This window comes from Manis pentadactyla, chromosome 5, assembly GCF_030020395.1.
Source record: "Manis pentadactyla isolate mManPen7 chromosome 5, mManPen7.hap1, whole genome shotgun sequence".
In the NCBI taxonomy this organism is placed as follows: domain Eukaryota; kingdom Metazoa; phylum Chordata; class Mammalia; order Pholidota; family Manidae; genus Manis; species Manis pentadactyla.
Genome location: NC_080023.1, coordinates 142,677,202 through 142,704,377, shown reverse-complemented (window position 1 = coordinate 142,704,377; position 27,176 = coordinate 142,677,202). Strand labels below are relative to the sequence as shown.

The window sequence follows — 27,176 nt, the reverse complement described above, 5'->3', positions numbered from 1 at the left end:
AGATGCTATGCTGTTATTTGTATCTTGGCCAAAATGCCTTTAAGTGCAATGGGATCACCCCAGATTGGCTCACGGAACCCATCACTGAGGATGCAGTGGCAGAAAGCAATTTCCTTGTCCACATTTCTCTCCCTTCTTCAGTTAGGGAAGAGTTAGTTGGTGGGGCTCCTTCAGAGCAAGATAGAGGAGGCAACTCTAACCTAAGGCAGAGCAGGTAGCATGGGCTGTGATACCCCAGAGGAGGTGGAGATTCTTTCCCAGGACTATAGTTAAAAGAGAAAAGAAAGATCTGATACATTTTTCAAATTACATTTTGGAGCAATACCAAAAGGGACATCAAGCCAGAGATATTTGTTGAGAGAATAATGCTGGTCCAATCTAATTTTCATTATTTTAAAACTTTTTTTATTTGTTTGTTTATAATTTCAATTAGAGAGTGGCGAATAATATTTTAAGTGTGGTTTTTGTAACTATTTTATGCAGAGTGTAAAGTTGCATGCAAACTGATTTAGGGAAAATGGAATCTCACTTTCTCGTTAGTGTGCGTGATTGAGAAACACTATCTTAATTTTAAATTGGGCATCCTGATACATTACTGGTAAATATTAGATGGAACCACAAAAAAATAGATGTTTTTGTTGGTGAAAGTATTGACTATTAATAATTTTAAATGGTTCATCCTTATATATTTATACCCTTGCTCTTTCAACCTGGGCGCAAATAAATAAATTCTTCTCTAAAGCCATTACTCTGTAGTCAATATATTAATAAACTGGAAAGTCTGCATCAACACAGCCCACCCTCCCTGCTCTATCATTTTTGTAAGTTCAGATTTTCCTTTCTTGGGTTTCCTTTAAAAGAGGCAAAATTAATTAAAAAAATAATCCAAAGCAACTGGAATGCACTAGAATATGGGAACTTCCAAAGAAGGAATGAAATGAAAAGTTGACAGTATCCTATTCTAGGCAATGATTTTTAAACTCCCATCATCTTCTATGGTGATTTGGGAACAATTCTTGGCTAAAGATAACCAAAGACCAATATTGTGGCAGTGAAAAAAAAAAAAAATGGAAAGAGACCATCAACACCCTATATTTTCTTTCTTGGTTTTATTTTGGGTTAATTTTTCCTATTTCATTTGAGCAGGTTGCTTTCTTTAGCTCAGAAGCAGTTCAAGGTGGTTTTTGGGTATGTGTGTGAATATTTTCTTTACCTTACAAAGCACTTCTTTGAAATTGCACTGTGAAAAATCCCCACTGTGGTGGATACCAGGTCATGATGTCATTGAATGTGCTCTATTTTGGGAGCCATCCAAAGTTTTAGTTCTAAAGATTCAAGTTGATAACATTAATATGACCAGAGGTTTTATGTTGTGTTTTGGAATTTAAATTAATATATATATATATCTATATATATATATATATATCTATATATATATATAAAAGCATTTGAAGGTCATGATCCAGCATCCTGACTCAAAACAAAAACAAGAACAAAAATAAAACCCAGTTTATATGATTGGGAAACAACTTTACTATAACTAGTTGACCTTTAAAGAAATGAAACATTGTCACTATGGACTGATACATGACCTGTGAGGTTCTTTTATGTATTGTTGCATATATAGTACATATACCTCCAGGTCCTGCTTTTACTAGGAAAAAAAAATTGTTTTGACAGTCACACATGTTAATTTATGTAATGTTTGCCCTGTTGCAAGCCAGTCTAGTTTTTTTGTTGGAACAGAACCATGCATAGGTGAAACCTGCCAACCATGAATACTTTGCTTCTTTGTGGACCAACTTCCTGGAATGGAATCCCCTGGCAAACAGCAGTTGCTAAATTGGAACCACCATTTGAGTCCCTACCCTTTTCTAGAGATTTTTTGGGTGTTTATACTGCAGTTTAGCAAGGGACTGCTATTCAGTCTTGAACTTAGAATCATTCCTGACTTCTCTGTTGTTCTTACACCCACACATACGGTCTTAGTAAATCCTGTTGGCTTCAGAATGTTCCCACCTTCTTTCACCACTTCTGTTGCTGCCACTCGGGTCTAGAATACTCAGCTCTTTTCTTTCAGCTTTGTCCCCTCCCCTTCGCAGTCATCGGCCAGAGTGACCTGTTAAGCGTAAGTCAGACCCTGTCCCTCCCTGCCCAGAATCCTCCAGTGGGTCCTCATCTCCCTGCCAATACAAGGCAGAATGCTGATCATGGCCTCCAAGGCCTGCATGACCTGACCCCTCGTTAGCCCCGTTAGCTCCCCACCCTGGTTCCTGGCTGCTCCTTGACGACCCAGGCTCTCATCTGAGGGACTTCGCCTGGCGGCTTCCTCTCTCAGCCATGTCCTTCCTTCCCCCACTGATCCTCACAGCTCATTCCTCACCTCCTTCAAGTCTGCTTCCCTTTGTACTAACCCGTACTCAGTTCTCTACTTTTTTCCCTTCCATAGCACTTACCACCTTTCAATTTACATAATTTAACTGTTTATTGGGTTTAGTGTTTACTCTCTGTCCCCTTCATACAGAGGGGACAGAGAGTAAACACTAAACCGATTAAGCAGTTCTGTAGGGTACAGACTTCATTTTGTTGACTGATGTGCCCCAGCACCTTGACTAGTTAGTGCCTGGCACAGGGTAGGAGCTCGGACAGGTCTGTCAAGTAAATGAATGCTCATGAAGGGCGGTGGGTGGGCCCTTATTGTCCCTTGGCCACAGGTACCTCATTTTAAAAATCAGGTTTATCAAATCTCAAAGGCATTTCATATTATATTGGTTTCAGATTCCATATAACATTTTTGATAACCACTGATGAGATGAATCAAAGAGAAGTTTTTAAAAAACAGTATTTGTTATAACCCATTCTGATTGTTTTGTTAACAGCAGATTAGCCTCTGCCAACACAATCTAAAAACTTCCATCTGATTTTTGGAGGTTTTTCAGGAAAGGGGCATTCTAACATCTGTGGAAAATGATCCCTTACCTCTGATTCCATATCTCTGAAGCCAGCTGATAAACTGAATAAAAACACTGGCATTGTAATTTTATAAAATGGCTTGAATAGTCCTGAGGTCATGGTGTCCGTTGGACTCACTTTTCTTGCCTTCCTGCTTTCCAATTTCTGTGCCTTTTGGGTGTGGGAAAACTCCAGTGGTTTCGTAGTTGCCTCCGTCCTGCCTCCCACCGGATGGTCTGGGTCCCCATTACACAGACCAGCTCTCTTCTCCCTTGGCCCAGCTCCTTTTACCTCTGGCCAGAATTGTTTAATTATCTTATGCTTCTCCTTCCACCTGCTTATGTAAATCATTTCCTTTCCTTCCAGCCATGCTGCCTCCTGGGAAGGTGCAGGGAAATGAGGAGAAATTAAACCATCCCTGCTGCCTCCAAGCTTTGCCGTTTTAGCTGTCTGCCAGTCCTTTCAAACTGAACTCAAGCCAGTTGCCCCAGGCATTCAGCTCTCTGTGCTCTGGCCTCAGTGACATTTTTACTTTCCCTGCCATTTCTTTTGGGAGGACTTGTCACTTTCAAAACACAGCCATGCCCTCCCTGTGCTCACTGTCCAAGGAATACCAGGGCCACCTCCCCCTCCATGCCTTCCATGCTCCCTGTCTGCTAAGGACCCCAGTTACACTTCCTGTGTTCCCCTTTTAACACAGAAACCAGTCTGCCTTCTGCTGGCACAGGGTGGCTTCAGTTCATTTAACACAACTACCTTAATGTTCATTAAGGTACCTTAAGCTCTCTGAGGGCAAAAGGACTCTTTATTGTTCTGTCTGACTCCCTGGGTAAGACATTGCTGTGTATAATAAGTATTTCATGTAACAATGGAATGTTATTGATGGAAGGGACTCTGGAGATTTAAAAAATTGTTTAGCTGGAGTTTGTAGAACTGTTCTGATTTTTAAATATTCTGTCCCTTTATCTTTCATAAATACAATTTTTCAAACAACATATACTGGTTTTTGGGTTGGGAAACATCATCCAGTAGTTTAACTCATCACATGTGTGAATTGTGATAGAGAAGTTTCAAGGGTGTGTGGTCTACGCTCCCACCCATAATTTGTCATGATAGCATTAGGGGGTCCATTTGGGAAATCTTCAAGCTCTGTTTTGATACAAAATGGGTTAGGAATACAGACTTGGCAATAAATGTACATACTTCTTCAAACTAGAAGCTTTCTCCCAGCCACAATTCAGTACCTCTACAAGGTAATACTCATACGTTCATTCACTCATTTCAGCAAATCTTTATTGAGTGCCTGCTACATGCCTGCTACACAATGTGAATAAATCAGACCAAAGTGCCCACCTTCTTGGACCTTACATGCCAAGAGGTGGAAGAAGATAAAAAAAAAGTACAATGACAAGTGTGCCAGATGGTGAGAAGGGATGTGGGGAAAAGGGGGACAGAGCATGCAGAGACAGGAGTGAATGGAGTGTGGCTTAAGATCAGATGACTGGCAGAGGCTCGAAGGTAGTGGAAGAGCACTGTGCATATCTACAGGAAGAACATTCTAGGCAGAGAGAACAGTGACCATGTGGGAATGGCTTGTCATGTGCTGGTATAGCAAGGATACTGCTCTGCAATAGGGGGAGGATGGGGTGTGAGGACTAGGCGGGTTCAGAGAGGTTGAGGTGGAGGGGTTCAGACCACTGCCATCCTTTACACAAGGGTTCTAGACATTGGAACTGCTGACATTTTGGGCTGAACAGTTCTTCATTGTGGGGGCTGTTCTATGCATGACAGGATGGTCAGCATCCCCGGGCTCTACCTACTAATTGCCAGTACCATTCCCATCTCTCAAGTGTGACAACTAAAAATGTCCCCAGCCCTTGCCAGATGCCCTCTGAGACAGAAAGTTAAACCCAGGTTGAGAACCAATGCTTTAGACCAAAGGAAGGACTTCGTTATTGGAGAGCAGTTCTTTCCTTTTAACAAGACTCCTCTGGCTTCTGTGTTGGGAATAAATTGATGGGAGAGACACAGGTGGGAGCTGGGAAGCCAGGAAGCCAGGGAGGGGATTGGCAAAAGTCCAGTGGGGAGGTGGGAATGCTTAGAAAAGACAGGTGGGCCAGGGTTTGTGGGGAGTGATCAGATTTGGGATACTTTGAATGAGGAGCCATCAGGATTTGTGGCAGACGAGGTATAGGGTGTGAAAGAGGAGGTTAAAATAGCCACTGGTTTCTGGGGGACAGGTTGTGTTTGGTTCAAACATGTCACATTGGAGAATATTCTTTGATTTTACTCTCACAGCACCTGGAGAGGTGAGTGTTCTCTCCTTTGACCATACACATGTGCTGAAACACATGGAGGTCAGTGAATGCCCAAAGTCACACAGCCTGTACAGAACAGAAACAGAATTTTAATCCCCAAATGCCTGACTACTAGCTCTCTTGCTCTTTGTTAAAGTGCCTTTGTCTGGTTCCAGAAGTCCCCCAACATGAGGTCATAGTACAGTATCATATACCCTGTAGAGGTTAATTCAGTAGTTTTTCTTGAAATGAAAATCCTGACATTTCAGATGGAGGCTGTAATTTCTTTTGCATTTTGTAGCAGGATTGAAAAAAAACAGAAACTTTAGAAAGGTTCTCTATAGTAAAAAAAATCATTTGGCATACCAGGAAATAGGATCTGTGGTTAATTGGATTTTAGATGTTCTGTAAGTCACCATTTCAGAAGGTGTTTTCTTTCGAGCCCTCCCGATCCCTCCCAGTTGCCTGGCCGATCAAAGGTTCTGAGTCCGGGGCATACCCCGGTCCCCGTCTTAGGGATCTACAGTGCACGTTAGCACACTGCTTCTCTCCTCCCCTACAGTGTGTTAAGCATCTCACAAGCACAGGTGGTGATAAACTGTTTTCCCATCTTGGACATGTCTCTGCAGGTCCCCTGTAGTCACAGCCATGTCCTGGTATCACCTTGATCTGTGTGTTGCCTCAAATAGACACGTCCTTGAAGCTTAGGTGTAACACCAACAGACCATTTTGTTCCCTTCCACGTTTCTTCCAAACCCTTCTGACCTTTTAGCTGTTTGTCCCAGATCCCTGAGTGATGAACCTGAATGGATTTTCTTGGACTAAATCTTGAGACCTTTTGTATCCTCTGCAGAGGTAGAGTTCTAAAAGCAGGTTCTCTGTCTCTCTCAGTTATATAATAGTGTGTTTAAACTGTGGGGCTCCTCAGGGTAATTGCAACCCCGGAGTTGAAAACAGTTTGAGCCATTAGGCAGGCAGCAGGGAGCTGGGTACCGTGATGGATTCCGTGGGTGTTCAGGGAGTCCAAAGGCACTGTGAGTCCAGATGCCCTGGAAAACTGCCCACAGGCCTTTCTGTTGTGAGTTGTATAGCCTTCTGGTGCCTTAAGCTGAAATAAAACAGAATGCTGCTGTTTCTCTTTTCTCTGGGAATAATCCGTGCCAAGGGAGCTGTCTTAGAAGGTCTCTGATAGTTTCTCCTTGACAAGTCCTTGGCAGGGCCAGCTTCATGGGTGTGTGACTCCTACATTTACTTGGGACCCTGGACTCAGAAGGGCTCTGCATTTGGTTTAATGCTGTGTTGTCACTGTCTTGAAATTCTTCATAACAAGGGGCTCTGTGTTTTCCATTGGCAATGGGCCCTGCAAATTATGGTCCTTTGGTCCTGGTCCTGAAAGCTGGTCCCAGTTCTTGACATCAGAGCTTCCCAGGGAAGCTGCAGAGGTGCAAGGATTTTACAGATGGAGGGCATGTAGGAACAATTTAACAGTGCTTTCATGCTTGTGCTTTTCATGTTACCATTCAGGGTTCAAGAATTGGAGTATCTATCCACTGACCTTAGAAAAAGTTTGTTTCTAGATGGCAGAACCATTCTGGGATGTCAGCAGAGGGATGGCTGTCACAAGTAGCACGGTTCTCAAAAGGAAGCCATGTGGATCCCAAGCCCTTCTCAGAGTCTCTGTTCTAGCTGAAATAGGGCTAATCATCTGTATGTAAAACAAGCTTTCCAATGAGACACAAAATGCTTCTTGATCAGCAGCATCTCCAAGATGAAGATTAACTATGAAAGTTCCTTTATGCATTGAATAAATATTTATTAAGCACTTCTATGTGCCAGGCAGTATGCTGGGAGGAGGGGATGGCTGGTATCTTAACTTGAGCTCTCTCCGAAGCAGATCCTGTGACAGAAATTTGAGGCTTACAGGGGAGGTGATCCCAGGAAATACTGGCGGGGTGGATAGGGAAGTGAGGCGAAGAACTGAAGGAGGCTGATAAAGGGTGTGGCATCCAACAGGTTATCCAACCAGGGCACATTCCCACGCTGGGAGACAGTGGAACAGGCCTCAAAAATGTCCCATGGAGGGACACAGAGGTTAGTTATTTATTGACTAACCCCCGTGTGTCTTTGGTTGAGGGCCCTTTTGCCTGCTTCTATGGGCAAGGATGGTCACAGCTCCCAGCCAGAGGAAGCTTTGGGGCAAAGAATCACAAGCATTTGCAGGAGAAAGCAGTGGGGGAGTGTGAGATGAGCCAGAGCAAGGGCAAAGGCCTGAAGAGTGGTGGAGCTGAGGCTGCCATTGGGGTAGGTTGGTAGAGGACGTCGTTCTGAAGAGGTGACATTTGAGCAAAGACCGGAACAAAGTGGGAGAATCACTTAGACTCATAGATGTCCAAGCAAGTGCCAGGATCCGACAGAGACAGAGGGCAGGGTTTGAGGAAGAGTAAAGAGGTTGGATTGGATGGAGTGGACCCATCAAAGGGAAGAAGGGGAGGAAATGAGGTAGGCAGAGTATCTAGGGCTCGACTAAGGACACTGGATCATATTCAGAGTGTACAGAGAACCTATTGGAGAATTCTGAGCAGAGGAGTGACATGATCAGATTTGTGTTTTAAAAGGAATAGTCCTACCTTCTGGGTGGAGAGCAGACTCGGTGGGGGCAGAGAGTGGGAGCAAGGAGATGCTGCTGCCTGATTGGACTTTGGAGTTCAAAGACCCTAGAGTTTCTGGAACGAAGGCCAAGCTGAATGTGTTCTGTTAGGACAGTTGTGTGCACTAGCCCAAGCAGTCTCATCCAGAAATGGCTCCGTATTCCTGTGTGAGGCCACAGCTCTTGACTTTTCCTGGTCCCCAGGGGCTCTTCTCAGCCCTCTCCTGACAGTGGGTCTTCGCCTCCCCTCTGTGAGAGCCCTTCGACCTCGTTCTTCCCTTCACCCCTTTCTCCCGCCTGGGTCTGCTCGGCCTTCCTCCAGCAGCCTGCGGTGCTCTCTCTGGCACCCCCGCTCTTCCCCTCGCCATGCCCCTCACACGGTTACTGCAGGACCTGCAGATGTCCTTGGTGGAGGGGCATGCCCGGGGTCACTGAAACATTCATGTGTCAGGGGCTGTCCTCACTTTTATCCTGCAGTGTACTGCAGCAGGCTTTTTGGGGTTTTTATTTGTAACAAAAGGATTCGTGTGACCAGATTCCTCCTAGTCTTCTCAGGGAAGCTTTGCTCAGTTGGCTTGATGCATTATGGACAGTGGAGGCTGAGATCAGCAACGTCAGATTTGAGGAGCATCAGCAGACAGAGGCGCTGCCCATGGCTTTCCTGTTCTGCCAGCCTCACCCTCTCCTGAGCACTTGCACTGAGGAGGAGGCAGAGCTGTGCTTGTCCTTAGGAGCAGATGGGCCACCAATTAGCAGAGTTACATGAGGTGCCACCAGAGGAAGGCCTGGCAGGTTCCACAGACAGATACAGCTTGAGGGGCCATGCCAGGCACTGGGACTCCACCAACATGGCCCTTGTCTCTATGGAGTATACACCCTAGGCAGCCACCTTGCTGTTGCTCACTGGGTCAGCTTGAAGATCTGAAGGACCCTTATGAGTCCATCATTCCGTTTCCTCTCCTCATGGAGAAAGGACGGGCCAGCGGCCAGCTGATCTGCTTATAGCAGCCGCGAGAGGCAGCTCCCACCCTACTGTTTATCCATTGGGGTAAAATGGCAGCTACTGGAAAGTGAGGTGGTGGGAGCTTTGAGCAGGAAACTCACTGAGAGACCAAAGAGAAAATGGAATCAGAACATGTTTGGCATTTTTGGCTTTGTCCAATTTTATTTTTTTAAGTAAAAGAAGAGTGAGGAATGTGTCTTCTTTTTCTTTTTTCTTTTTGTAAAGAATGAGAGGTATCTTTCAAGAAAGATAGAATTCTAAAGTCAGATACAATGCCTAGTAGACAAAAGATGAAAATATATCATGATTTTTGGGAGTTTGTTGTATTCGTGAAAAATCTTGTATCTTTGAGGTAGTATTAGGTCATATGATGACTGCAGTTCTTGGCTATCTGTTTTTGAATACTGTGGCATCTTTTCATCTATTTTCTAGGTTTTCTTAAAGACCCTTAATTATTTCATAGAATATTAAAATTTTCAAAAGCAAAGTCATTTTCTACTTTAAAGTGTCGGAGAGTTCTTAGCCATGAATAGCTTTAAAAAAAAATAGTGGAATCTATATATGTTCACTGTTACCTTGATATTTATTTATGTTTTTAAACAGCTGGATAATTTTAAGTGAAAGACATAACTGCCTTTAGTACAATTGTGAAGTAAAATATAAACTTTCATGTTAGAAAAATGATTCTCATTTGTTGGAAGAGCAAGGTGAAGAGTGTTGTTCATATAAAATGTTTATGATAGAATGACTCCCAAATGATGGGTGCTGTCATTTTTGTTTATGTTTTACAAATGCACCCCCACCACAAAAACCAGGTAAGGGAGAACTTGGGAAATTTTAGCTACTTTTTCTGTAAAATATAGTGTAATATAGCTTTAAAATCAACGTATATTCTCATTTCCTTCAAGTTTTTGCAGTTATTGAGTAAAACTGTGTCTCTCATTTGTCATCCTAATAGAATTTGTAGTGATCATAAAAGGCAAAAATCCGTAGGGCTTGTTAATTATGAGAACACATTTGCTTGCCTTCTTAGCTGTTGTTTCATGCATCGTTCTGATGTTCATTTGCAGAAATCTTTTAGTAACTGGTATCTCTTTCTGTGGGCATATGGGGCTATGGAGTACAAACATTCGCTTTAGTTAGGGAAGAGATGAAAGAATTCTAGGACTGCATTAAACAAGTTGGCTTTTCATGGAAACTATTTTTGTTTTCAGTCCAGTTTTAGGCTAGAATAACAGGCTTTAAAAAAAAGCCAGTGATTCCTAGCATAGTAGGAATTAAATGGATAATTGCCATTTGTATTAACTGGTTATTTGTATTAACTGACATAAGTCAGATTCTTTTCAGCTGTGTCTCGAACCAGGCTTCTCACACTTTAATGTAGATATGAATGCCCTGGGACTTTATTAAAAAGCAGATTCTGCATTTCTAACAAGCTTACAGATGGTGCTGATTCTGCAGGCCTCTGGACATCCTTTGAGGAGCCAGGTCTTAGGCAACTTGCTTTGGGATCCATCTTGTTTGACTATGGAGCAAAGCTCTACCTGGAGGAGGGGATGAGTATTTTGGAAAAAGGGAGAGTTAGAGGTAAGTTAGTATGAAAATTTTTCTGATGTAGAAAATGCTTTTCATACGGACATGGCTACTGACCTGCCATCTTCCCAGCCAGATGAAATGGAAAGTTGTGGTGAGTGAAGAAATTTTGTTTGTTGTACTCTGGTTTGAGAACGTCTAAACTGCTGCTCCATTACCCAAACCCACAGTTACTCAGGAGGGTTCCTCAAAGCTCAGGGGCCTCTGAAGCAATCAAATTTGCAGGCATAATAGAGGGCACTGATTGTTTATGACTTGAGATGGAAGCTGCTGAGCCTTGCTCGGGGTACAAAAAGTAGAGGTTACAGTTCTGAGCAGTGAGGAATCCATGATATTAAGGAAGGGGCTGGTAGAGATTACCAAAGAGTTCCACGTGGTAATTACAAAGGCTGAGCTCCCTCCTCCCTAGCGATTGTCTAGGCCAGGGGAGCCAAAGCTTAGAATAGCAGCGGTCCCAACAGAGAAATCTGTGTGTAAACAGAATCAAAAGCAATTGAAACAAGTCGGCACTAGTGACTTTGGGGACAGAGAACCCCGAGAATGGAAGAGGAGAGCCTTACTATCAGGGGTGACCTGTAATTTGCAATTAAAATGACAGTTGGGCATATAAATGGACACCACGTGGGAGGATTGTGTCGTGTGGGTGGTTCTGAGTGCATTTCTTTATCTTGGACTTTGCATGGAGAAAAGTTTTTCCTCTGCTTTTTGCAAGCTCAGTAGTGACAGATGGTTCTTATTTTCTTGCTGGTTTCTGTTCCCAGAGGAATAAAGTAGGAATTGGTGTTCAGAATTCTGCCTATGCAAACGATGCTTGCATTGGGCTGGGTGATTTAAGAATAACAGGACATTGGTTGTTATTATTAAACCAAGGCAAAGAAAGCGTGTAGAAAGTCAGGAGGGAAGGCTAGAAAACCAGTCCTGTGACCCCGAGCAGGCTGTTATCCTCCTCTGGCAGCAGTTTACTATAATTAGGGTAGTGATGCCTATCTTCAGTGGGTTGAAGGTGATGTTGTGCCTAGCAGAGTATTTAGTATATAGGTTTTGAGTAAGTGGAGGAGTCACTTTAGAAAGAGATCTTGAGCTGTAGCTTGTGATTAGATTTCAAGATGAGAGCTGCAGTTCTGAATTGAATTTAAACTTCAATTTCATCAACTGGGTACAGCAATGAAGAACAGAGGTTAGAGAATACAAGATGTCAAGGAAGCAAGATGTTCAGACTAGTAGGACAACCAGTAAATTAGTATTTTTCACAAATGTGGCAAAATAATTCACTGAAAGAGCTCTTGGCATGTTGAAGTAACAAATGAAGTACCTGGGCTACAATGATTTGAGGAGAGTTAAGTTCACATTCTTATAAGAACCTACAGAATTCCTAGGTGCTTCCAGGCCAAGGACCATATGAACTCCCTCTCCCCCAAATCTTTTTCTTCCAATCACCTTGGAAGTAATAGAGAGACTTTGCTATTGCCACTCACAGCTTACAACTGCCCTTGAATCAATTCTACAGATTCTCCCTAGGCCCTGCCCCAGGTCTCATGCTGCCCAATATAGGAGTCCCTCACTGTGTGTGGCTATTGAGCCGTGGACATAGGGCCAGTTCAAGTTGAGATGTGTTTGCAAGTGTAAAATATGCACCAGATTTCAAAGACATAGTGAAAAAAAAAGAGTGAAATTTCACATTAATTTTTATACATGGAATATTTATTAAATGGTAGTATTTCAGATACATTGGGTTAAAGAAACTGTATTATTAAAATCCACTTGACCTGTTTTTACTTTTCTAATGTGGCAACTAGATCATTTAAAATTACACATGTGACTTGCATTTTGATATCTCTTGGGCAACACTGGTCTAGACTGCACTTGGACCCATATAGGAATTAACTGGAAAGGTTTAAACACCAAACTCTTCTGTCCCAAAACAGAAACAAACAAAAAACTTCATTATGGCTTAGGGAAGCTGAGTTCTGTTATCCTTTCTAGAAAAGGAACCCTGATTGTGAAAGTTGCTGTATTCCTATGCAAACACGCCAGGTCTCTCCAGGCATACGTCTCAAAGTTTTTACATCATTTAATTCAGATGTTTCTTAATGTTGTTCTAAGTCAGCATTTGACAACTATTAACTAAGAGGCAAAGGTGTCTGTCTCCAAAACACATTCCCCTCCCTCCTGAAACAAATACATTTGAAGAATATTGAAACAAAAGAAATATCACATAGTGCACTTTTGGTCAACATTTCAAAAGGAGAAGATACACTGGCATCAGTTAAAGAGGATCACACTTACTGATTCTCTTTTTTCATGGGATATAGGGAATCAGCAAAGAAAATTTATTCTTTCTGGTTCTAAGTTGTCAGGGAGTTACTGAAAAAACTGCAATCCTATTTCTGCAGCAGAACTAACGTGAGAGGAGAATGGTAAATTAAATAAGAGCAAGATGATTTAGCCAGCTGCTTCAGTCACCTGAATGTTCTCTCATAAGATGCAAATAAACCTAGGGCTTTGTGCTATTAAATAGAGTTATGGTTTTCAACTTGGGATGAATGCTGTGATGTGGCTGAGTAGTCTCATTAATGGGATATTTTTGGTCACTCATTTGTCCTTAGATTATCTCAGCTCAGAGACAGGAATGATTAACACTGCCGTCTAATCATGAGGAATAGAGGGATGGCAATGTCGATAAATTGAAATTGAAGAATGGCCTGTGAATTCTTTCACTAGTGTATCACTGTGTTCCTGAAATTTGATTTAACATTTTATTCTGTTTCTTGGAGGCCATCTATGAAAATAGCAGAGGGCTTTTTTTAACCCTGATTCAACCTTTGGTGATTCCTCAAAGTTGAGAGGGCCATCATGGGGCAGTAATTTCATGGGAAAGCTTTTAAGATTTCAAACTGCTTAGGTGTGAGGGGCAGGAACATATATTACCAGTGGGCCTCTATTATTAAGAGTTGCTAAACATTGAAGTACTTTAGCTTTCTAAAGAAATTCCAAAATAGCCTTACTCTTTTGCTGTTTCTTTTAATGGTATAGATTTCTGGATTATAACACCAAGTCACCTTGACAAACCCCCAGAATCATAAGTAGGGAAGTACATTGGGTCTGACTTGGGAAAAAGATTGTAAAAATGGAGGTGTGTTTACCTTTCTACTCTGCACAATGTATTAATCACCATCGTAAGGTTTTCCTTGGGTAACGGTGGTGGAAAGTTTCATTCATTCATTTAGCATTTATTAAACACTGTTTAAGGTGTGGAAACACTGTGTAAGATAATAAGAATAAACTTAAAGGACAATATATTAAGTACTTGACTCCAAATTGCCTTTTCAGTGTCCCTACCTCTGGTGGCATCCTGGGAATTGTGTTTCCATAGCACTGACTGCTTCTCTCACCCCTGGATCTCAGAATAGTGGGGACACTGAAATCTAGAGGAAGTTGTCTCAGTGTCATTTACAGTTTCAATCTGTCTACTTCAAAACTATCTTGAATTTCTTGAAGATCATTATTCGTAGTCTTGAAACATTAGGTTATCTTCATGACAAATGGTTTTAATCCTGACAACATCCTTATCTTTCTGAAAGAAATGGGTAAAATTTGTATTCTAAACCCCAGGTTGTCCAGATTTTTGTTATTTTGCACAATTGATACAGTATATGAAACTTTTGAAATTATAATTTACTATTTTGAGTCTTATCTCTTCCTGCATGTTGGTTCATGTCCTCCACTGCATTTATCTTCATCTATTTACTTTTCAGTCATCTTGCTATCTGCTGTTAATCTATTCATCTGGATAATTCCTGCCAAACTCAGCTACACTAGCTGATTTGGAAAATATTACCTAAAAGTCATTAAAGGCAGAAGAGAAAGAATGGTATTCTGATTGTGATCTATATTCAGAATTCTCAATGACTTTCCCTTAGTAACTGATGGCAGCAAGTGTTTCAAAAGTTTGTTGTTGGAAATGGCACCTGTTTCCTATTTTTGTTCTTGACTCTCAAAAATTGGATGCCAGCTAGTCAATACAGTTACTGTGTTTCAGATTCCGAAAGATCGTTGTTGAAATGAAAATACTCATTATTTTTCAGATGAAGTGATTTTTTTAACCTTTTTGAAGCTAGTTTTCAACTCTGAGTTCATTTCCTTTTTTTATGCTCTACATGCAATCCATCAGCCAATCCTATTGTCTATGTTCAAAAATATGTACTGAATTGACTGCTTTCCCCCATGTCAACTGTTACCATTTAACAGACGGCAAACCACTGTCATCCTTCATCTGGACTCTTGAGGCAGCCTGTTAATTGGTTTCTCTGTTTCACTCTTGCCGTGTGACAGTTGGTTCTCCAAATAGCAAAGTATTCCTTTAAAAGTTAGGTCAGACTCTAACTCTGCTGCTTAAAGTGCTCTAGTTTCTTCCCATTTAACTGAGGCTTTAGTTTCGGTCAATGCCTTTATATGATCTGGGTCCCTTTCTCTGAATCCATCTCCTTCTAGGGCCCCCCTAGCTCACTCTGCTGTGCTCCAGTGTGGATGATCTGTAAAGCACACATTCCCTCAGGGCCTTTGCGTTGCTGTTCCCTTTACCCAGAATCCTCTTCCTCCACCTCTTCACAAGACTTACTCCCTCTTTTCTCTCAGGCCTTTGTTTAATATGTCACTTCATTAAAGGCTCCCATTCTGAGACCTCTACCTAAAAAAGAAATTACCCCCTTCCACCAGCTTGCTAAGAATGCAATAACTATCCACTGAATGAGTGAAACAACTATTTTTCATGGAAGACATTTAATTTCCTGTTCCATCTATGAGAATAGATAAGAAATGCATAAAATGATCCTTAGCTGAAAAAGATACGTAAACATTACAACAAAGTGGTAACAATAAGACATGGTAAAAAATTCTAAACCATATGTTTAGTTTCGTTAATTTAAAGTACAAACAGTTATAGGACAAACACAATATATTTTTGAAATATGGAGATCTTCCTTGGAACAGTAGCATTTGTAATCACATCATTAATTTTTCACATATGTAATGTTGCTGGTATAATTTGCAGTATCATTTTTCTAAAATATTAAATACTCCCTTTGTGATCAAACTTAAACTGTTAATGTACTTGACAAACTGTTTCTTATAGTAAAATGTATCTCCATGTCTGTGTATAGTACATATACAGTTATATATAACACATTTGAATTATCTATCTATAATTTATGATTTTCTATACTAATGGAAGTTATGATATATTAGTTATTTTCTGTTGTTAAATAGAAATCTTTGTATTATTATTGATGTATTATTATTTGTAGATATTAGATATATAAGTGCAAACTTGTAGAAGGAACATTTCTTTTATAACCAGAGTATCTTTTGCGTGTTGTAACTGACTTTACTTACTTGTCTGGGCTTATTGCTTTATCTCCAAGAGGAAGAAAATAATACATTATTGACTTAAAGGTGAAAACATATGATACTGTGAAATCTGATAGATCTTGAAGATTCATATTTTAAAAATCACAGTAAGGTAGCAGCACACACTCACTAGAATGGCTGAAATACAAAGAAAAAAATGGGTGGTACCAAGTAGGTGAGGACGTGGAGCAACCAGGCTTCTCAGACATTCAATAATGGTGGGAAGCAGAATGGTACAGCCCCTTTGGAAGACAAATTGGCAGTTATAGTGCTAAACATACACTTACATATGATCCAGCAATCCCACTCTGGGTTTTTACCCAAGTGAAATGAAAACTTATGATCACAACAAAATTAGTACACTAATATTTATAGTAGCTTTATTTACACTCATAAGGAACTGGAAACAATCCAGACATCATTCAACTGGGGGATGACAAAACAAACTGTAGTACTTCGATACAATGCAATACTACTCAGCAGTAAAGGAACAAACTATTATGAACACATCAGTATTGGTGGATCATAAAATGCAATATGCTAAGTTAAAGAAGTCAAGAGTCGACTCAAAAAGCTACATAATGTATGATTCCATACACTGAGGGCAACATGATAGGACAGAAAACAGATTGGTGGTTGGGGGTGATTGAGAGGAAGGGCTGTCTACAAAGGGGCAGCATGTGTTTTGGGAGGTAATGGAACTGTTTTATGTCTTGATTATGTAATGGTTACCTGACTGTATGCACTTTTAAGATTTGCAGAACTGTACATCAGAAAGAGTGCATTTTACTGTATGTGAATAATATTTTTATTGAGATATAATTGCCAAACATATTAGTTTCAGATATACAATGTAATTATTCAATATTTGTATATGTTGTGAAATAATCACCACAATAAGTCTAGTTAACATCTGTCACCATATATGGTTACAGAATTGTTTTATGAGAACTTTTAAGATTTACTCTCTTAGCAACTTTCAAGTATGCAGTACAGTGTTATTAACTGTAGCCACCATGCTGTATGTTACATCCCCATAACTTATTTATTTTATAACTGGAAGTTTGTTCCTTTTGACTCCCTTCAACCCATTTTGCCCACTCCTCACCTTGTGCCTCTGGCAACCACCCATCTGTTCTCTGCATCTCTGAGATTTTTTTCTTTTTATAGATTCTACATTTAAGTAAGATCATATTGTATTTCCCTTACCTGACTTACTTCATTTAGCATTGTGCCCTCAAGGCCCATCCTTGCTGTTGCAAGTGGCAAGATTTCATTCTTTTTTGTAACTGAATAATATTCCACTTTTTATACATACCACATTTTCTTCATTCATCTGTTGATGTTCACTTAAGTTGTTTACATATCTTGGCTATTATAAATAATGCTGCAATGAACATGGGGGTATATAATCTTTTCAAGTTAGTGTGTTCACTTTCTTCAGATAAATACCCAGACGTGGAATTGCTGGAGAATATGGTAGTTATATTTTTAAATGTTTGAGGAACCTCCTTACTGTTATACATAATGGCTATACCAATTTACATACCCTTCAATATACAAGGGTTCCCTTTTCTTCACATCCTCTAATGCTTGTTATTTCTTGGCTTTTTGATAGTGGCCATTGTAACAGGTACAAGGTGATATCTCATTGTGGCTTTGATTTGCATTTCCCTAATGATTAATGACATTGAATATATTTTCATGTACCTGTTGGCCATTTGCATGTCTTTGGAAAAATGGCTGTTCAGATCCACTGCCCATTTTTTAATTGGATTTTTTTCTTTTTTTGCTCTTCAGTTGTATGAGTTCTTCACACATACACACACACACACATATATACACACATAGTTCTTTATATATTGTATATATACATATATGTGTATATATAATGTATATAGGATATGTATAGTATGTATATTTATGATAATTCTATATATATAGAATATATAATAGTTCTTTATATAATCACATCATATATCTGATAACCCAATATGAGATATATGATGTGCATATATTTTCTCTGATTCAGTAGGTTGCCTTTTCATTTTGTTGATTGCCTTCTTTGCTGTGCATTTTAGTTTGATGTAGTTCCACTAGTTTATTTTTGCTTTTGTTGCCTTTGCTTTGGTATTAAATCCAAAAAAATGATCACCAAGACCAATGCCAAGGAGCTTACTGCCTTTGTTTTTTCCTAGGAGTTTTATGGTTTCAGGTCTTACATTCAATCTTTAATACATTTGGAGTTAATTTTTGTGTATGGCATAAAATAGGAGTCCAGTTCATTCTTTTTCATTATGCTGTCCAATTTTTCCAACACCATTGATTGAAAAGACTGTCTTTTCCCTATTATATATTCTTGGCTTCTTTGTCATAGAATGACTATGAATGTATGTGTTTATTTCTGGGCTCTCTATTCTTTTCCATTGATTTAAGTGTCTATTTTTATGTCAGTACCATACCATATTGATTCCTATAATTTTGTAATATAGTTTGAAATCTAAGAGTGTGATATCTCAAGATTTGTACTTTTTCTCAAGATGGCTTTGGCTATTTGGGGTCTTTTGTGGTTCTATACAAATTTTTAAATTATTTGTTCTACTTCTTTGAAAAATGCCATTGGTATTTTGATAGGGATTATAGTGAATCTGTAGATTGATTTGGATAGTATGGACATTTTAAGACTATCAGTTCTTCCAATCCATGGACATGAATTAGCTTTCCATTTATTTTGTGTCTTCTTCTGTTTCTTTCATCATTGTCTTATAGTTTTCTGTATATAGGTCTTTCATCCTCTAAATTTTTTCCTAGTTATTTCATTCTTTTGATGCAATTATAAATAGGATTGTTTTATTAATTCTGTTTCTGATAGTTTGTTATTAGTGTGTAGAAATGAAGCAGATTTCTGTATACTGATTTTGTATGCTGCAACTTTACTGAATTTATTTATTCTAATAGTTGTTTGGTGGAGTTCTTAGGGTTTTCTATATAAAGTATCATGTTATTTGTAAATAGTGACAGTTAAATTTTTTCATTACCAATTTGGATGCCTTTTATTTATTTTTCTTGCCTTATTGCTCTGGTTAGCACTTCCAGTACTATGTTGAGTATAAGTGACAAAAGTGGGCCTCCTTCTCTTGTTTTTGATCTTCACAGAAAAGCTTTCAGCTTTCACATTGAGTATAATGTTAGCTGTGGGCTGTCACATATGGCCTTTATTATGTTGAGGTACATTCCCTCTATATCCACTTTGTTGAAAGTTTTTATCATAAATGGATGTTGAGTTTTGTCAAATGCGTCTTTTGTGTCTGTTGAGAGTATCATATTATTTTTATTCTTCATACTATTAATATGGTATATCATGTTGATTAATTCACAGGCATTGAACCCTCCTTGCAACCCAGAATAAATCTCACTTGATCATGGTGTATGATCCTTTTAATGTATTGTTGACTTTAGGTTGCTCATATTTTGTTGAGGAGTTTGCATTTTACATCAGGGATATAGACCTATACTTTTCCTTTCTTGTGTTGTTCTTGTTTGGTTTTGATCTCAGGTAATGTTGGACTCATAAAATGAATTTGAAAAGCTTCCCCCTTTTTGGAGGAGTTTGAGAAGAATTGGTATTCTTTTTTGAATGTTTGGTAGAATTCACTAGTAATTGTCTGTTTAGGTTTTCTATTTTATCATGATTCAGTATTGGAAGGTTGTATGTTTCTTAGAATTTATCCATTTCTTCTAGGTTGTCCAATTTGTTGCATATAATTGTAGTGGTTTCTTATGAACCCTTATATTTCTGTGATATCAGTTCGTAATGTCTCCTCTTTCATTTCTGATTTAATTTCAGTCCTCTCTTTTTTCTTGGTGAATCTAACTAAAGGTTTGTCAATTCTGTTTATCTTTTACAAGAACCAGCTCTTGGTTTCATTTATCTTTTTCTACTTTTATTCTCTAGTTCACTTATTTCTGCTTTTGTTTTTCTCATTTCCTTCTACTATGGGTTTACTTTGTTCTTCTTTCTCTAGTTCCTTGAGGTGTAAAGTTAGGTTGTTTATTTGAGACTTTTTGTGTTTCCTGAAATAGATTGTTATTGCTATGAACTTCCCTCTTAAAACTGCTTTTCTGTATCCCATAAATTTTGGTTTGTTGTATTTCTATTTTGGTTTCTCTAGAAGTATTGTTTTATTTTGTTTTTGATTTCCTCATTGACTCATTGGTTGTTTAGTAGCATGTTGTTTAGTCTCCACGTATTTGTGAATTTTTCAGTTTCCTTTTTGTAATTGATTTCTAATTTCATATTACTATGGTTGAAAAGGGTGCTTAATATGATTTTAAACTTTTAAAAATTCTTAAGACTTGTGTTGTGGCCTACCATATGGTCTAACCTGGAGAATGTTCCATGTGCATTTGAGAAGAATGTATATTCCGTTGCCTTTGGATAGAATGACCTGTATATATCTCTTAAGTCCATCTGGTCTAATGTGTCATTTAAAGCCAATGTTTTCTTGTTGATTTTTTGTTTGGATGATCTATCCACTTATGTAAACAATCTATCCACTCATGATTAAAGTCCCCAACTATTATTGTATTGTTGTCTATTTCTTTAGGTCTGTTACTATTTGGTCTACATTTTTAGATGCTCCTATATTTGCTACATAAATATTTACAAATATTATATCCTCTCATTGGATTGACTACTTTATTATTATGTAATGCCCTTCTTTGTCTCTTATTACAGTCTCTGTTTTAAAGTATATAGTATATATACTTATGATGTAGGTATAGCTACCCAGCTTTCTTTTGGTGTCTGTTTGCATGGAAGTTCTTTTTTCCATCCTTTCACTTTCAGTCTGTGTGTGCCTTACATCTGAAGTGAGTCTCTTGTAGGCAGCATATAGATAGGTCTCTTTTTTAAAATCCATTTAGCCATTCTGTGTCTTCTGACTGGATAATTTAGTCCATTTACATTTAAAGTAATTATTAATAGGTATGTACTTACTATAGTTTTATTAACTGTTTTATGGCTGTTTTGTAGTTCTTCTCTTCCACTTGTCTTCACTTGCTATCTTTGTGGTTTAATAACTTGTAGTGGTATGCTTAAATTCTTTTCTGGTTCTTTTTTGTGCATCTACTATAGGTTTTGTTTGGTGGTGACTATGAGGCTTACATATCACAACTTACATTTGAACAGCTTATTTTAGGTTGCTAACTACTTAAGTTTGAATGCAGTATAACACCCTAAATGTTTGCTCTTCCCCTGACACATTTAAGTTTTTGATGTTGCATTTTACTTCTTTTTATCTTGTGTATCTCTTAACTAATTAATGGTTATAGTTATTTTTCTGACTTGTGTCATTTAATTTTCATACTAGTTTTATAAGTGATTAATCTACTGACTTTACCATACATTTACTTTTACCAGTGAGATTTGTACTTTCACATATTTATTTGTTACTAATTAGCGTCCTTTCTTTTCAGCTTAAAAAATACCATTTAACATTTCCTATAAGCTTGGGTTAGTGTGATGAACTCCTTTAGTATTTGCTTGTCTGGAAAACTCTTTCTCTCTCCTTCAATTATGAATGAAAATTTTTCTGGGGTGAGTATTCTTAGTTGGAAATTTTTATTTCAGCATTTTGAATATATTGTGCTTCTCTCTTCTGGTCTGCAAGATTTATGCTGAAAAATCTGCTGAGAGACTTATGGGGGTGCCCTTGTACATAACAAGTCATTTTTATTTTTTACTTTTAAGATTCTCTCCTTGTCTTTAACTTTTGACATTTTAAGTATGTATTTATTGGTGGGTTTATTTAGGTTCATTTCTTTTGGAATTCCCTGGGCTTCCTGGATTTGAATGTCTGTTTATTTCCCCAGGTTAAGGAAGTTTTCAGCCATTATTTCTTCAAATAAGTTTTCTTCCCCTTTCTCTCTTCTCCTTCTGGGACTCCTATAATGTGAATGTTTGCCTGCTTAATGTTATTCACAAGTCCCTTAAACAATGTTCACCTATTTTCATTCTTTTTCTTTTTGCTGCTGTGATTGGGTAGTTTCTGTGCCCTGTCTTCAAGCTGACTGATCTTTGCTTTCCTTCATCTAATCTGATGTTGAATGCCTCTAGTGTATTTTTCAGTTCAGTTATTGTGATTCTTCAGTTATGTACCTTCTCTCTGCAACCCTCTCATGTTTTCATTCTCTTTCTGAGGTTCTCAGTATGTTCATTTTCCAAGTTAGGTAAGCATCTTTATGACTGTTACTTTGAATTCTTTATTAAATAAATTACTTTTCTTCATTTCATTGAGGTTTTTTTTTTGCCTGAGGTTTTCATGTTGTTCTTTCATTTGGAATATAGTCTTCTGTTTCTTCATTTTGCTTGATTGCCTGTGTGTGTGTGTGTGCTTTCTTTTTAAATTCATAAGACAAAATAGGCTCCTCTTCCACTCTTGAAGGGTTGGCCTTGTGTATAGAGATAAGCCTTTTTGCTCCACCCTGTCCTAGCTCTTGGTTGTCTCTCAAACTTTTGTAATTATCCAAGCAGCCTATTTCATTTTTAACAGCTCCAGATAGTTGAGGGTGTGCCAAGACCAGTTAGTGTCCCAAAGCGGAGGAACTCAGTCAGCATCTAGATTCAGGCTAATTGGAAGCCACACCCCGAGACCACAGCTTTTAAAGAAAGCAAATAAATACAGTTCTCTGAGAATGTATACATAAGTCCCACTGGCCCCCAGAGCCAGGTGATCTGGAGGTGTTTTCTGGGTATCAGGTGCAAAGATTGTGGTTCCAGACAAGTATACAAACTCCTTTCTGGGAGACACCAGTGAGCTGTATGTAGTGGGGTGAAAGAAGAGTACAAAGATGCTGTCCTCCAGCCTAACTTCTGAGAGTACCTCTGTAGCCTCTAGATGTGTTCCAATTATGAAGCCTGTCCTTAAAGGTGAAGCTCCAGGACTAGCAAGTAGGCCTTTCTCACAGAAAAGCTGGAGGTGTGTTTCAGCTGGCTGTGTGTGCAGTGCCCTGGGGGTGGTAGCCTGCCAAGAACTGTTTCTCCGATTGTTACAGTCCTGTGGGACCCAGGGACACAAGCCCCCCTGGCCTCCAGAGGCAGGCAATCAGGAGGTATCCCCTGGGCAGCAGCCACAAAAACCAAGTACCAGCTATAAAAATTGGGGTATCAGACATGAATAACAGCTCCCCTCTTGGAGATACTGGCACTCTGGAGCATGACAGAAGGAGAAGGTGAAGATAGTGCCTGCTTTTTGAGGTCTCAGGAAAGGTTAAAGTCAACCTTCAGATGCATGCTGAATTAGCACCTGCCCCTCAGACTGTAGCTAGGATGATAAATAGGCCTCTTTCACAGAAGATTGAGCAGCTGGGTCTCTTGCCTCTTGCTGTGCCTTGGGTGTTGGTAGCTGTGTAAGAACTTTTTCTCCATTGGTTACAGGCCTGTGGGACCCTGCTGGTCACTAGATGCAGAGGTGTCCTCTGGAAGCAGCTGTGAAATTAAGGTCACCAGACAAGTGTATAAACCACCTTGTGGAAGATACCAGTGAGGTAGAACAAGACAGAGGGAGAGGGTAAAGATTAGTTTCACCAAACTCCTTTTCCTGAGAGCAAGGTTCCCTATCTCCATAGGCATGTAAGTGTGTCAAGCCAGAAGCCTGCCCCTCAGGCCAGAGGTTCTGGACAAGCAAATGGGCCTCCTCCTCAGAAAGACAGGACTGTGCTTCAGTCTGTTCTCTGTGCAGTGCCCTGGGAGTGGTAGTCTGCTAGGACTGTTTCTCCAAGTGTTTCGGCCCCATGGGGCCCATGAATACAAGGCTTCCTGACCTCCCGAGCCAGGAGACCTTGTGGCGTCCTTAATGGCAGCCACACAAACCAGGTCACCAGGTGTAAATTCAGGGGTATCAGATGTGTGTGGAAGCTCCCCTCCAGCTGATCCTGGCACTCTGGAACATGGAGAGGGGAGCATGAAGATGGTGCTCACAGGCTAATGGGAGGCAGAGGGGGTGCAAAGATGGTAAAAAAGGAAAACGTGAAGAAAAGGAAAAGGAATAACAAGGGACATTAAAAAATAATGATGCTGCTCCTGGCTTTAGCAAGGCAGAGGAGAGTAGGAAGACAGTGCCCACTAGCCTCTGACCCTAGAAGGTATCCTCAGACCAATTTTTTAAAGTAGGAAATGAGCCTCCATTAAATAAACTCTTGGCACTTTCCAAAGGGCCACTTCTGTATTGGATACTGGGGTGGGTGAGTCTGCCCACAGGTCCTTTGACAGCCATTCCTTAGCTCACCACAGCCCTGTGGTTCTCAAGAGCATGAGCTCCATTGGTCTTCAAAGCCAGATGTTTTGGGGGATCACCTCTCTCATATGTCAGTCTTAAAAATTGGGGTGCCCAGTGTGGTGTTTGTACTCTTTGCTCTTCAGGGAGAAACTCCAGGGGGTGGGGTTTAGGATGAGATTTTGTTTCAGTTTTTCTTACCTGCTTTGATGTAATTTCTCTCTCATTTGCCCGACATGAAAGGGTCACTGCACCAGGTTTTAGGTGTCTTTCAGAGGAAATTGTTCAGTATATAGCTGAAGATTCAGAATGTCCGGGAGGAGGTGAGTTCAGGATCTTCTTGTGTCACCATCTTGAACCAAACTGGGAATTAATTTTCCTGATTATTAAAACCAGTTTTGCCTGAGTCCAGCTTTGGTAAGGCCTGGTGTCCTAGGTGGGCGAGCCCACCTGAGTCTTAGCTCCTCATTTCTTTTACTTAAGTAGCTGTGGTTTCTCAGAGAGACTTGGCACTGCTTCAGGTCGTACTCGTCGCACTTGGGCTCGGACTTGGATGTCAGATGTAGCGATGGTAGAAAACCTTCCCTCTTCTCCCAGAAGCTGTTTTATACCCTCTGAGGGACCCTCCCAGCAGACTAGCCTAGAGCAGAGGTGATGATGCTGACACACAAAACTGAGGCCTGATCCCACAGAGTTATTTAGAGTTGTAAATAAATGGACTGCTTTAGTTCCTTCATAAAAACAAATGGAGATGAACAGGAAACAGAATCAGAGCAGGCTGTTGTCCATACAAATTACTCCAGGTTGTGCATTTGGAGCCTTTCTATTAAATGTGGTACCTGCCTCAGGGCTTTGGCATCAGCAGCTATGTTCTGGGCCTTGAAGAGTTTGCTGAGTTCAGTTCCATCAGTGAAATCCAAGTTACTGCTCTATCCCAGTGGGCCCACTCATGATGTTGTTTCTCATGGTTGATCAGTTGTCTATGTTAAAAAAACTATTGATAAACAAAAATACCAGTCTCAAAGTTATATAATTCATAACAAGAGATCTTCAGGCATTGAGTGGTCCCTGTAAGCTATCCCATACTCTTTTTTTCTATTCTCATGTGCTGACTGGAAGAGACATTTTTTTTGTTTGTGAAGAATGTGTGGATTCATAAAGGCTGTAGAGGTTGTGATTCTCTCGTGAAACCAACCCTGTTTCCATTTTTCTAGACTATTCTGGGTTCTCTGCCTTACTGTACTAGCTTCTATACAGCTGTTTGAAGAGTGCTTTAAACCTAGATTGATCATGAAGCCAGCTTCTGCAAGCGATTAGAGGTGACTCACAACAGATGAAAATGAAATTTTTTCCTCTGGCATTATTCTAGAGCAATAATTCTTGAGTTTCTGATGTTACTATTCTTAGTTTAATTTGCACAGAAATAAAGGAATGGGAGAGGACAGTAATTAAACACTTCCTTGGGATGGGAGGAATGTGATAGGCCCTTTTCTTCTATTATTTCATTTAACTTCACAACAATGAGTGCAGTAGATAATTTTGCTGCTTTATAAACAAGGAAACTAGGTCCAAGAGAGGTTAATTGACTTGTATTCTCAAAGATAGGTCTGTCTCATTCACAAACCTGCTCCCTTTATATTCCTCAAGCCTCCATTTGGGAATATATTTTCTCATCTCATTCCTACGTTCTTTAAGGGATGGAGATTGTACTGATCTTTTGAGATTGAGCCTGAGCTTCTTGCCAGACCTGGTCTGAGAACCAGGCCTGTTTCCTGTTTTACTTTTCAGAATCCCAAGAGATTTGACCTAATTTTATGTATTTTTCAAAGCTGCCATCACACACTTATCACTTATTTCTTTCTCCTCCATGACTCCTGTAGAGGAAAATTGAGTCTCACAGTTTCGTGACTCTGAAGACCAAACCCAAAAGACCTTCTTATTCTGATAATTTTACTTGTAACCACTAAAAGGAAATAGGAAAGCAAAGAGAGAGAGAAAAATGTTACAAAGATTCAAAAACAGCTAAAAATCTTCATCCTTGAGCTCAGTTTACATACTATAGCCCTTAAAACTCTTCTTAGGTATTATTTCTTAGAAGACAGTAGAAGTCTCTTTAACAAGGATTATTAATTTTTATGTCAGAATTGTGGTTCAAAACAAATTCAGGCTGGTACCACTGATGAAATTTTCTCTCCCTATCAGTTCATATTTACCAGTGATTGTCCAAGCTCTGACAGTTTCATCACGAACCTGCTCTGTAAGTGATTTCCAGAAAGGAAAGATGCTTCACATTGAAGAGTATGTGCCACCGGAGGGGACTGGGAAATGGATATTAAGCTTAAGGTATTTTTGCTGCCCCAGTACTGGGAATCACAGCCTTATGTGGCCATTGAACGCTAGAAATGTGTCCAGTTCGAACTGAAACGTGTTGTAAGTGTAAACTATACACTGGATTCCAAAGATGTAGAATGAAAAAAAGTATAAACATTTCAAGAATTTTATATTGATTACATGTATATCAATTATATAAGAAAATTCTTCATATTGCAGGGTTGAATATATTATTAAAATTAAATTCACTTTCTTTTTAACTTTCAATTTTCACAATATTGTAGATTCACATAAAGTTATGAAATACAGAAAGATCCATATACCCTTCACCCAGTTTACCCACTGGTACTATTTTCCAAAACTATGGTATAATATCACAACCATGAAATTGAATTGATACAACCCATTGACCTTATTCAGATTTTACCAGTTTTGCACACGTATGTGTGTGTGTGTGTGTGTGTGTGTGTGTGTACTTGGTGCAATTTAATAACCCGTGTAGAGGCATATGACCATCACCACAATCAAAATACATAATTCCATCACAGGGATTCTCTGTGCTCAGCCTCCATAGCTGCATACACTTCTCTGCTCTCCTCTCTCACTCCTGGGAGTCACTAATTTGTTCTCTATCTATATACTTTTGTCGTTTCAAGGTCATGCAAATAGAA

The 27,176-nt window shown here is 39.5% G+C and overlaps 1 protein-coding gene across 9 annotated transcripts in view; it reads left to right on the top strand.

Annotated features, from left to right (window-relative positions):
* PLCB4 (phospholipase C beta 4) overlaps positions 1–27,176 on the top strand; it is a 402,883-nt gene that overhangs the window by 102,458 nt on the left and 273,249 nt on the right. The window lies entirely within an intron of this gene.